The sequence below is a fragment of the Pleurodeles waltl genome, chromosome 11 (assembly GCF_031143425.1).
Source record: "Pleurodeles waltl isolate 20211129_DDA chromosome 11, aPleWal1.hap1.20221129, whole genome shotgun sequence".
NCBI classification, from domain to species: domain Eukaryota; kingdom Metazoa; phylum Chordata; class Amphibia; order Caudata; family Salamandridae; genus Pleurodeles; species Pleurodeles waltl.
This window is the reverse complement of record NC_090450.1, coordinates 497,783,359-497,795,850: the sequence shown is the minus strand read 5'-3', so window position 1 is coordinate 497,795,850 and position 12,492 is coordinate 497,783,359. Positions and strand designations below refer to the sequence as shown.

Sequence of the window (12,492 nt, the reverse complement as noted above, 5' to 3'; positions counted from 1 at the left end):
GTCCGTGTCAAACCAGCAGCCGGTTTGCATAGTCAAGGAAGGCTTTGCTGAAGCCGAAGTTAGACACCTTCACTGAACTAAACCTTTGTGTTTTTGTTTAGTTCACAGCGAGTTTCACCCTCGTAACCATTGAAGAGAGGGACAATGAAGCTTCAAAAAGTACTTTTCTTCGTTTAATGGTACGGGAGAAGCAGGAGAAAATATCTCTTAACAACGGGGGCACAGAGGAAAGCCACGGTCTTCCTAGGAACATAGAACACCATGACATCATGTCTATGGTGCCACGTTGTTCCATGTCCTCACTGCGCCCAAGCCTGAGAAAAAGGATGGTGTGTCATTCTGTGCTGAGCATGCCCTTAGGAATACCTTGGCCCTTCGTGCCCAGTTGAAGAAGTCAACTCCAAGACCAAGTAATGAGTCCCTGCTGTGTCAGCTGAACTCCTATACCCGGGCTGACCTGGGATCCCAGACACAGGAGGCAAGCTGCAGCGAGGCCAGTAGGATCTTTGACGAAGACAGCTGGAGTGATGGGGAGCAAGAACTGGTGTCTGTGGACCAAACGTGGCGAGGGGATCCTGACAGTGAAGCGGACAGCATTGACAGTGACCAGGAAGACCCTCTCAAGCATGCAGGGGTGTATACAGCTGAGGAGGTAGCACTTATAATGAGAGAGAAGCTCATTTGCTTGCAATATCTCTATTGATCAGTTCAAGCATCTGCAGCACCTTCTGAAGGAGAAGAAACAGTGCTTTTTACACAGCCAGAGCGAAGACCTAGAAACAATGGGCAGTAGTCTCCTCACAGGACCTGAGGGGCTTTCATTTAAGGAGTGTGAGAATCTGAAGCGATTGAAAGCCCTACGGCGTTACCGTCAGCGATACGGTGTGGAGGTGCTTCTACACAGGCAGCTGAAGGAGCGTAGGATGCTGGCAACAGAAGGGTCTTCTCAACAGGTGCACACCACTCGCTCCAGTCAGAGGTGTTTGGCGTTCGTCAATGTTGCCACGCTGTTCCATGTCCCCACGAGGAAATACAATACAATGCAATCACCACAGCTGTCTCTGTTGGTATTACACATATCCTACATCATGTCACAACATGTTACAACTGTCAGCCCCTTTATGTCGTCCCTCACACTCACATCAGATTCCAAGTAAGTTAGCACAACTGGAGTAATCCGACTGAACACCTGTAAAGCCATGTCATCATACTACTCATGCCCTAGCAGAAGAAAGTATATCAAGCATATTCTAGATGATATTTCTCCATGCTCCTATCACCTATTGGAAGATCAAGTGACTGATCACAACAAATCATGCATGTCCAGAAACACCTGACCAGTCCATCTCAATTAGTAATGTACCTTGATAGTGTAGACTACCCTATTCGTATACCAAACAGCACCTGCCATACATATCACATGGCTGGCTGACCTCCTGTACATATATGGCAACATGGGTACCTGAACTGATGAAGCCAGAACAAATGGGACTCTCATACGGGTGACAACTGATGTGTAGAATACATGTCTCGTGTACAGGCATGGCAGGACATTCACAGAGAAATATCTGCAGACACAAAACACAGATACACCACATCACTGCATAAATGCATGTGCAGCTACAATGGCCTGCACAGCACACGATACATCCATAGGCAATCACTGAGTGCAGTATCACAACAACTACACCTCAGGCAGCCACAATTGACATCATAGGCCACCTACCATTCCACCTGACACGTAGTCACAGTTCTAAGACTTGACTTTATGAGTAAACCAACATCACTCACACCATACCTGAAATGTGATTACTTGTACCTAACTCCAGACTACACAAATTGCACATGAAAATGACATGTACACATGATGCACACAAGGACCTACATGACTGCCAGTGCATATACAGCATTTCCCATTACAACAGATACCTGCTTTAGAAATAGTGGTACAACAAAACTATTACTTCATGATCTAAAAGTGATGCATTACCTAATCCTCACCAGACTGGACACATCAGTTGGGCCAAGGGTAGCAAAGATTTTCCCACTTCATATGTTGTGCCCCCAAGCAACCATTAAGACTTGATGTAGACAGCATATTAGCAGGTTTGCTAAGGAATTGGTAGGGCATTGACATAGCATTTTGTAAAAGACTAGCTCTGCCACAGCACTTACCTCTTCTAGTGCCAACCCATCAGGACAGAAATGGAATGCCCACATGTCAATCACATGGAAAAGCATGATGAGTCAAAATACACAAATCAGACACCGAAAGTAGAATGTCCTTTTATTGCAACCCTTCACATACCCCATAGAATGAAGATGAAACGACAATGGGGATACAACAACATACACTGATATGTTTGGACCCTGTACCAATTAAGTGAGTCACCAGTTGCTACAACAGGTGATCAGCACAGATGGGAGTGATCAGACACCTTAGAGTCACTAATGCTCACATGTAGATAGATGGACCAGGTTTTAGTCAATGGATATGGTGAAACACCAGCTCACATTCATATTTGAGCATCTCCACATGCAGACAGAATTATGTCTTGATACAGGAGTCCGAAACGTACGCATAGCTAACCATGATGCCAGATCCACATCTCAAACACTGGCAAGGTGGTACCAAATAATTCCCACTAGTCTACAAACATTTGTCACCTACTACATTATCACAGAAGCTACAATGAGACAGCAAACACCATACAAACAGAGCCAAGTACCAGGAAACAGTGATTACCTACCCCCTTGTGGCTGCAGTGCTGCCCTCAAATGCCCATCCACCTCAGGGTAGGCCACAGGCAAAATGTGGGCCATTAAGGGGGTAAGGGTCAGACAAGCACCCCTCCCTTGTTAGGAGGACTTCCACAGCTAGGTTTCCGCAGTCTTCCAGGCCCAGCGTCTCAGGTCCTCCCACCACTTCCGACAATGGGTGCTCTGCAGGGTCCACACTTGCTTGGCGATGGCACACCAGATCCTCTTCTTCTAATAGGCACTGCATGGATGTCATAGAAAAAAGGAGAAAATCATGTACACATGCCCCATACCAACAGGAGTTGACCCTACATAACTGTAACAGCAAGTGAGCACAGATACCTATCCTCTCAGCACACATGACTATACGGTATGCCACATGCATGCATCTACTCCAACTACAGTTCACATGGCTGACTCACCGTCACACAGAACACCAACCACACATGGCTGGGGCATTGAACTCACTTGTTCTTCTGGTGCCCCATATAGCTGTTCATAAAGGGGTAGGACTTCCTCGACCAGCTTCTCCAGCTCTTCCTTTGTGAAGGCAAGGGCCCTATGCCCTACAGGACGTGGCATGATGGCTTCCAGAGGTAGTACACACCAGCTCACCTAGTGGAGGTCTTGCTAGCAACAGTGTCAGGAGTCAAGTGAGCAAGACTACAGAAAATGACGGTCACGGCTGCCACGTGCAGGACCGTCACCACCGGCAGTCATCACCATTGGCCCTAGTCTACCATAAGCAGGAATGTTAACCTATGACAAGTTACACAGCTGTTGCGACCACCTACCGCCATGACGACTACCACCAGCAGGCTTAGGTCACTTCCAACTGTCCTGAACAGTAGGTCAGGCACCTGACATTTTGGGCACATCTACTCGATGCATATGTTTAAATAAGTGCGTCAGACACCTAATCGTCCAGATATCTGTGTCTCCCAAAGTTGTGACTTCATGGTTGTGCTACATAATGGGAAAATCATGAGATTATGACGTGTTCAGCCTGTTTATATGCAGATAGTTCTGTGTAGGTACTCTGAGGTACATAGGCGTCAAATAACTATAGGTTGATTTAATTACATATATGTGATCAGTGCATGATTGCACAGTTGACCACACATTGTCTTAAACATATGAGTCATATGTCCTATCCAACTTACATTTCAGCCAATGTGCTGCAATGACAGTGTATGATGTGCATTTCTATGGTCTGTAATGTTTAAGTCAGCACTGCTACGCATCCCCTGCACATGTTAGGTGTCTGCTACTATACCATGTGCTTCTGACATGTGCCTACTGCATGACTTATTGTATATTCTCTCCTCTCAACATAGATATCCTGCCATAAGGGAAATGAGAAAACCATCAGTGTACCGTCCACTGGTAGATCTGGCAAACATTGAGGACAGACATGTCATCCAGACCTATCCTCTGAATCGCCAGACCATCATGGATCTATGTAGACAGTTGGAGCCAGATCTGATGCCAGACAATCGCAATCCCTATTGCATAACTCCCATCCTTCAAGTATTGTCAGTGCTACACTTCATGGTCACAGGGTTATTCCAGAGTAACAGTAGGGATGGCTCTGCCCATGTTCAGTCTGGTGTTGAGGGATGTACTATGTGCTTTCTCAAAAAACCTGGACAGCTACAGTAGGTTTCCCCAAAGAGTGGATATGGCCTATGTGAAGGCTGACTTTTATCAGATAGGACAGATTCCTCATGTGGTAGGGGCCACTGATGGCACCCATGTATCCCTGGTCCCTCCCGGTGTCAATGAACAGGTATATAGGAACAGGAAGAACTACCACTCTATTGACGTGCAGGTGGTGCGTCTGGCAGACCAGTACATCTCCCAAAAGACAGCCAGGTTTCTTTGCTCAGTGCATGACTCCTAAATTATGTGGAACAGCAATGTCCCACACATGATGTCACGACTACACACAGAGAGGGCCTGGCTGGTTGGTAAGTATGCACTGCTATGCGTTTGCATGTAATGTGACCTGTCATCACAATCTGCCCACTTGCTGAACCTTCAATTTAAATTGTTCTACAATTGTGTTCACAGGTGACTCTGGCTATCCAAACCTTCCTTGGCTGTTGACACCTTTGAGGTACCCAGCCACGCCAGGGGAACTCCATTTCAAAGTGGCCCATGGGAGGACAAGGCGTGTAATCAAACAAACATTTGGCCTCCTGAAGGCAAGATTCAGGTGCCTGGACCTATCTGGAGGTGCCCTCCTCTACTCACCCTACAAGGGTTGCCAAATCATTGTTGCCTGCTCCACAATCTAGCCCTGAAGCATCAGATACAATTGCCAACTGATGACGGTGAGGCAGCTGTACCTGTGGCTGGACATGGTGATATGGAAAGTGACGAAGAGCCAGAGGAAGAAGGAGAAGCTGACTGTAGGACTGAGCTCATCAATCAGTACTTCCCATGACATACAGGTATTTGAGGTGGGCCTTTTCAAGTCTTGTCTGTGTACAATCAAAAGTGGATAGCTGACATTACACCTTCTGACCTTTAGCATATGTGATGGTGTAATGATGGCCAATGCCTATGTGTAAGCTGTGGAAGCAGACAGGAAGGATGTAAGGTGTCATATTAGTGGTCTACCTCTAACATGTATTGTAGCAACTGATTCTAACAGTCACGTCTCTCATGGACTGACCAGTTTTGAGCTGGATTTCCTGCATTCTGCTATTCCCATCTCCTCCCACCCACTGGATGTGGATTTCATCTGTGGGTCTGCTACCTAAGGCTTGAGGTATACATTGTCAGTAGTAAATGGTGATTGTGTACAGTTCTGAGAGGTGTACATGATAGATAGCCTGTTAAATTGATCTTGTGAGGTGCCTGAGTCTAGTGCTGTATAGGTGCACTTTGAATGCCCATAAATTAGAGTTATACTACAATAGATACTCAGTCGATTACCCTTATATGTGCTTACTGTGTCATCATGTTCGCATCCTGATAGTACTCTCTATCTTTCTCTAACGGAAGATGGCTCAATTGACTATACCCTGGTGTTACTGTGTTTTTCATCCTCACTCTCTGACATCTGTCCAGTGACATTCCTGTTGTCAAGTGTGTCCTGCTGAGGGAGCCTCCATTTGATGGCCATTACACTGTCAGTTTGAATCAGGGGGCATTACCAGACCACAGTTGGGTAGAAGGACAATTGTTATTGTATCATTAAACACACATATACAGTAGCTGTGTCTATATGTGATTCATTGCGCATTTAATTTTACGGCAACTGAAATAAATGTGAGCAACATAACAAACAGGTGATGGGTGGAGTCATGGTAGATGGATCGATCAGAGTAGCTGCTACAAGATTTGGTCACACAAGTCCAGTGTCCTTGTACCATGGGAAAATGGAGTCCTGTCTCAGAACAGTCAACAGGGTATATCAGTGGCACACAAGGTTGACAAAGCAGGAGAAGCTCACTACCTGACAGTGCATTTGGTCTTGGCATCTGCTCGAGCCGGATTTCTGGATTGGGGGGTTCTTCATCTACAAAGAGAAGGGTATTGTAGGCTTGGGGTTCCCCTTGCAGGGCCTCCATTCCACTAGCTGCCGCTGATGTAGAGGGGAATATATCCCTTTGCTAGTGGAAGGGGCCTGATGGTGGGTTGTTAAACCATGCAGAGTGCTGGTCATGTCCCTCAGCACCCCTGCTTTGGAGGCCATGGTAGCATTGTGTGCCTGCCACTGCTGCATGACCTCCTAGTGGCATTCCATTGGCAGCTTTTGATTTTCCCCCAACATGGTGAAGATCTGGCCCATTCTGTCCTGTGAAGTTTGGTATGCTTCCAGGGCTTGATAGATGGTATCCTGGTCAGTGGAATCCCTTGGGTGCCCCATCCTCTGGCCCACAGCATCCCTCCCATGCCCCCTGTCCCCAGGTGCCTGTAGCCCCAGCACAGTGTGCCCACTCCCAGGGTTAGCAGGACCATCATTGTCTGGGGTGTGAAGGTCCAACTCAGGTCCCTGTATTGTGGAGCACATGTTAGATTGAACAGTCCTTGGGACACAGGTTTGGGGGCGCTTGCTTGGCTGTGAAGTCAGAGCAACAGGGGTAGGAGGGATTGATGTGAGCAAGGTGAGGTTGGGAGTTTTTGACTGACCCTGTGCCCCATATGGGCAGGTAGGTCATCACTATCCAGATATCCGCGTATATTTTCCTCACTGGGGCCTTCATCCCGAGGAGGGCTGGCAGTGTCTGGTATCCTCTCCATGGTGTCAATGGCAGGGTTACCTGTGTGTGGAGTGAGACACAGAGTACAGTTAAGAAACTGTGTTTGGTTCCATCTTTGTGAGATGCAGACAGTGGCTTACCATGCTTCCCTGCAATGACAATGACAGATGCTGCACAGCATAGTTTGGTAGTACATAAAAGTCTGTGACAGGAGTACCATACTCCTTGTTGGGTGCTGTCATCAATGATTTGTACATATGGCATGGCTGTTGGGTTCTGTTACTATCTGATATTTGACATGACTATTCGACTCTGCTACCTAGTGAGTAGTTAGGCTTGGTAGTTGTCACACAATATGGATGCACATTGCACCATGATGTTCCATTGGGAACACCTTATGTGGGTATTCTAGGGTAATATTCCTGTCTCTGGATGTTGTGCATGTTCTTAGAGTCTGGCAATTTACTTTCCAACCCATGGTCAGTCCATTACAGGTTTGGGGATGTGGATCATTGCCATTTGGAATTGTCACTGAGCTGTAGCTGTGTTTTGCTTTGCTTGCCATTGTGGTGTGCCATTGCATTGCTGTCATTGCCATGTACTGGTCCTCAGTTGTACATTCAACTTGGTGTAGGTAGTACAATAGTCATACATGCATGAAATGTGAGGTTATGTGCACATTGCATATTTTTACATTAATGGATTGTGGGAGTCGTAGTGAAAGAATTAGCCTGTGGTATTCGGGCCCTTGCCAAGGTCTGCGTGGGCAGTAGGGCTCTGTGGGGTGGTGGCATGCAGGAGAGGGGCATTGGGTGATTGGCAGGTTGGTGTAGTGGGACATTCAGTGAACTAGGGGATATTTGTGTGGTGAGGAAGCATGCAGGACACGACAATTGTGTGATATTGATTTTGTGGGTACTTACCAGATTCCAGTCCCCCAGGTATTCCAGTCAGGCCTTCAGGATGCAGTATATCGAGGACCGTCTCCTCCCAAGATGTGAACTGTGGGGGAAGAAGTGGGGGCCCACCACCAGTCTTTTGCACGGCTATGTGGTGTCTCAATGTCATAGAACGCACCTTTCCCCATAGGTCGTTCCACCTCTTCCTGATGTTGTCCCTTGTGACTGGATGGCTGCCCACTGAGTTGACCCTATCGACTATTCTTTGTCATAACCCACTTTTCCTTGCATTGATGTTTGCTTGACCTGTGCTCCAAACAGTTGTGGCTCTACCTTGACAATTTCATTTACCATGACCATCAACTCATCGTCGATGAATCGTGGGTGCTTTTGTGGGGACATAGTTGTGATTGTGTTGACGGTGTGTGGGGGTGTTGCGTATGAAAGGGTGCAGTGTTGGGATGATTGATAGGGTGTGGGTGGTGCGTGTAAGGGGTAGACGGTTGTTGTGGAATGTGTGTGCTTGTTATGTGCGTATTGTGTCCGTTTAGCTGGTGTGTGATGCGTGTGATGTGTGTGTGCCTATAGTGTGAGGGTGCTCTCTCTGTGTATGTGCTGCTCTCTGTTTCTCAGTATTCCCATTTGTTGCAAAAGATTGTGGGTTGTGTGGGGGTATGCTATATAGTGGTATGTGTAGGTGTATCAGGAGTGTGGATGTGTGTCAGGTGTGGGGTATTGAAACTGTCCAATGTGGTGTTGTGTTTTGTCAGTGGTGGTTTGTGACCGTGGCGGCTCGCACCACCAATGTTTTTCCACCATGAAAGCACCACTGTGGTGATTTGTGGGGTCGTAATCTGGTAGGCAGATTTGTATCGGGCTGGGGGTGCTGGTGGTGGAACCACCTCTTTCCCACCCTCCAGTGTCCTGGTGGTTTCGTAATTTTGGCTGTTTTTGGCGGTCTTCTCAGTGTGGGTCGTAATACGGCAGTCGGATGACAGCCAACATGGCAGTCTTTTGGCGGCTGCCACGATGGCGGTCTTTCCAAAAGACCACCAAACTCATAATGAGGCCCTATATGTCCACAATAATATTTTTATATGTATACTTATCTGATTAGGGAAAGATTTCATTGGACAGGTTGAGGAAAGGAGGGCAATAAAAGCCCAATTGTAAAAATAAGTTGCTGCATTAGATTGGGAGAGAGACCCTGCACATACTTAAGTAAAGAATAGTCAAGGATTTTTAGCTTTAGATTGCCAACATTTAGGTAAATTATGGGTACAAAGACCAAAGTCAGAGACGAACACACACCTTGTAGGTACTTGTCAAGGAGACCAGATCCTCGGGGTCTGCGCACGTTCCCAACATGTCCACCACTAGACAGCTCCAAAACTCTGATAGAAAAATCACAGAGCCTGAGAGAGTCTAAGCGGGGGAAAAGGGGATTAGGATGGGAACAGCTGGGAAGGAGACCTGTAGGAAGCAAAAGGTTAAACCACACAATATCAAGATTTTATCACATTGCTTTTCACCAGACTATGGCCCATATTTATACTTTTTGATGCAAAACTGCGCTAACGCAGTTTTGCGTAAAAAAAATTAGCGCCGGCTAACGCCATTCTGAAGCTCCATGCGGGCGCCGTATTTATTGAATGACGTTAGCCGGCGTTAGCCGCCGGCGCCGTCTGGTGTGCGTTAAAAAAAACCACGTACACCAGGCAGCGCCGGCGTAGGGGGATATGGGGCTTGGGCGTCAAGAAATGGGGCAAGTCAGGTTGAGGCAATTTTTTCGCCTCAACCCGATTTGCGCCATTTTTTTTCACTCCCAACCCCCATAGAAATGACTCCTGTCTTAGCAAAGACAGGAGTCATGCCCCCTTGCCCAATGGCCATGCCCAGGGGACTTCTGTCCCCTGGGCATGGTCATTGGGCATAGTGGCATGTAGGGGGGCACAAATCAGGCCCCCCTATGCCACAAAAAAAATAAAAAAAAACACTTACCTGAACTTACCTTAATGTCCCTGGGATGGGTCCCTCCAGCCTTGGGTGTCCTCCTGGGGTGGGCAAGGGTGACAGGGGGTGTCCCTGGGGGCATGGGAGGGCACCTCTGGGCTCCTTCAGAGCCCACAGGTCCCTTAACGCCTGCCTTTTGCAGGCGCAAAAAAACGGTGCAAAAGCGGCCGTACGTCATTTTTTTTGACCCGCCCACTCCCGGGCGTGAATTTTGCCCGGGAGTATAAATCCGACGCACATGCCTCGGAGTCGATTTTTTAGACGGGAACGCCTACCTTGCATATAATTAACGCAAAGTAGGTGTCCACGCTAAAAAATGACGCTAACTCCATGGACTTTGGCGCTAGACGCGTCTAACGCCAAAGTATAAATATGGAGTTAGTTTTGCGTCGAAATTGCGTAAAAAAAAACGACGCAATTCCGGCGCAAACAGAGTATAAATATGCCCCTATGATTCTAAGCATTGTCATACTGTAACCATGGATAACTTAAGAAAGGACTATAACTAGGCCTCAAGACGTCTGGGTACCTGGGAAGGAATCAAGAATTGTTAATACAACTTTTCATATGAACTTTTCATGAAAGGTACATATTGTCTAGGAATATAAGAACCTTCTAGAATTATGTTTGCAGAACAAACATTGTCTTTCTACATGAGGACAAAAAGTAATCTGAACATTCCCTGAAAAACAATAGGATTTGTACTGAGGACCTAATATGCACATATAATGTAACGTCTTGAATTTTAACACCTTTGCAGAAAATTCAAAAGCCCTGGATAGTTGTGTGCACTTCAGGAAACACTATACATCAAAGTTTTAATTGCATTGAAATGATCGCGCACACTGTAAGCGATCTGAACACCTAGGTTTAAATGCGGGAAATGAATTGCGGACACTGTTGATTCCAACAAGTATATGCAAATGCCATGAAATGATCGCGCACTCTGTAAGCGATCTGAACATCAAAGTTTGAATGCGGGAATGAATCGCGCGTCCTGCCGATTCCAACAAGAATATGCAAATGCCATGAAATGATCACACACAATGATTATCAAGAGTTAAATGCAAGGAATGAATCGCGCGTCTTGCTGATTCAAATGCCACCCTGCAAATGCCAAGAAATGGCAGCGCACAATGAGTATCAAGAGTTAAATGCAAGGAAAGAATTGCACATCTTGCCGATTCGAATGCCATCATGCAAATGCCAAGAAATGGCAGCGCACAATGAGTATCAAGAGTTAAATGCAAGGAAAGAATCGCACATCTTGCCGATTCGAAAGTCAATATGCAAATGTCAAGAAATGGTCGCGCACACCGTTGCTGACCCGAATCTCAGAAGTCAAATGCCATGAATGAATCGTACGTCTTGCCGATTCGAATATCAACATGTAAATGCCAGAACCCACAAGCACATTCAGAACGCACAAGGAAAAATCTTTCAACATGAAAAACTAGGCCCAAATACTCGAATGCCTTTGAAAATGGGGTCGGGGGCCCAGCCTGACCTCCGTCTTAGGGCCATGTTCAAGGATCACTAATACAATGAAGGTCAAGGCCTGGAAAGGTCAAAGTAGGCCTCCGGAACAGGAGCTCAGGCAGTTGTTGCTGCTCTGCACCGGGACATCTGAATAGTGAGCACGTGGAGCTGGGCTGGCTCCCTTATATAGAGTCTGGCCCAGTCCACAAACCACACCCAGTCATGCTGCAGGGAAAGCTTCTAGAAGGTCCTAGAAAGGGACCCCACCCTAACACACTCAGTAAGCCTGCAGCAATACATTACAAATGAACAGTTATTGCAAACATCATTAATAGTGTTTTTCAAGGTTAATGTCTGCAATGGAAAAGGTTAGCATGCTGCATAAAAATACAATGCATGAATTAGGTCCTTGCATAAAGGTTGGGTTTTTGCAGTTTAGTGACGCGTAGAGCACGCACTGCCCTGATGTTGACAGTACTCCCCTCTCCCAAGCGCGCTCTACGGCCTGGTTTGCCTGGGTTAAGATGATGAAAACGTCTCACTAGACGTGGAGCATGAACATCTGATGCAGAAACCCATGAGGTACTTTGAGGACCGTAACCTTTCCAAGAGATCAGATACCACAGGTTACAACATCGAAGTTTGGAATTCAACACCTGTTTGACTTCGTATTCCACTTCCCCCTGTACTAGAACTGGAGCTGGTTGTGAGTGTACCTTCTGGACTGCTTTTTTCAGGAGGGAAGTATGGAACACTGGATAAATACGCAGTGAGCGGGGCAACTGCAGTTTATAGGTCACTGGATTAGTTTGCTGGAGGACAGTGTAAGGACCTATGAATTTGGGAAGAAACGTGTGCTTTTTTTAAGTCTATGGGGCATATTTATACTCCGTTTGTGCCGGAATTGCGTCGGTTTTTTTACGCAATTTAGACGCAAAACTAACTCCATATTTATACTTTGGCGTTAGACGCGTCTAGCGCCAAAGTCCATGGAGTTTGCGTCATTTTTTTGCGTGGACACCTACTTTGCGTTAATTATATGCAAGGTAGGTGTTCCCGTCTAAAAAATCGACTCCGAGGCATGTGCGTCGGATTTATACTCCTGGGCAAAATTCACGCCCGGGAGT

The 12,492-nt window shown here is 46.6% G+C and overlaps 1 pseudogene; it reads left to right on the top strand.

The window, feature by feature from the left end:
- Positions 1–292: 292 nt before the first annotated feature.
- Positions 293–1,157, top strand: LOC138265115 (KAT8 regulatory NSL complex subunit 2 pseudogene; annotated as a pseudogene).
- The last annotated feature ends 11,335 nt before the right edge of the window (positions 1,158–12,492 follow it).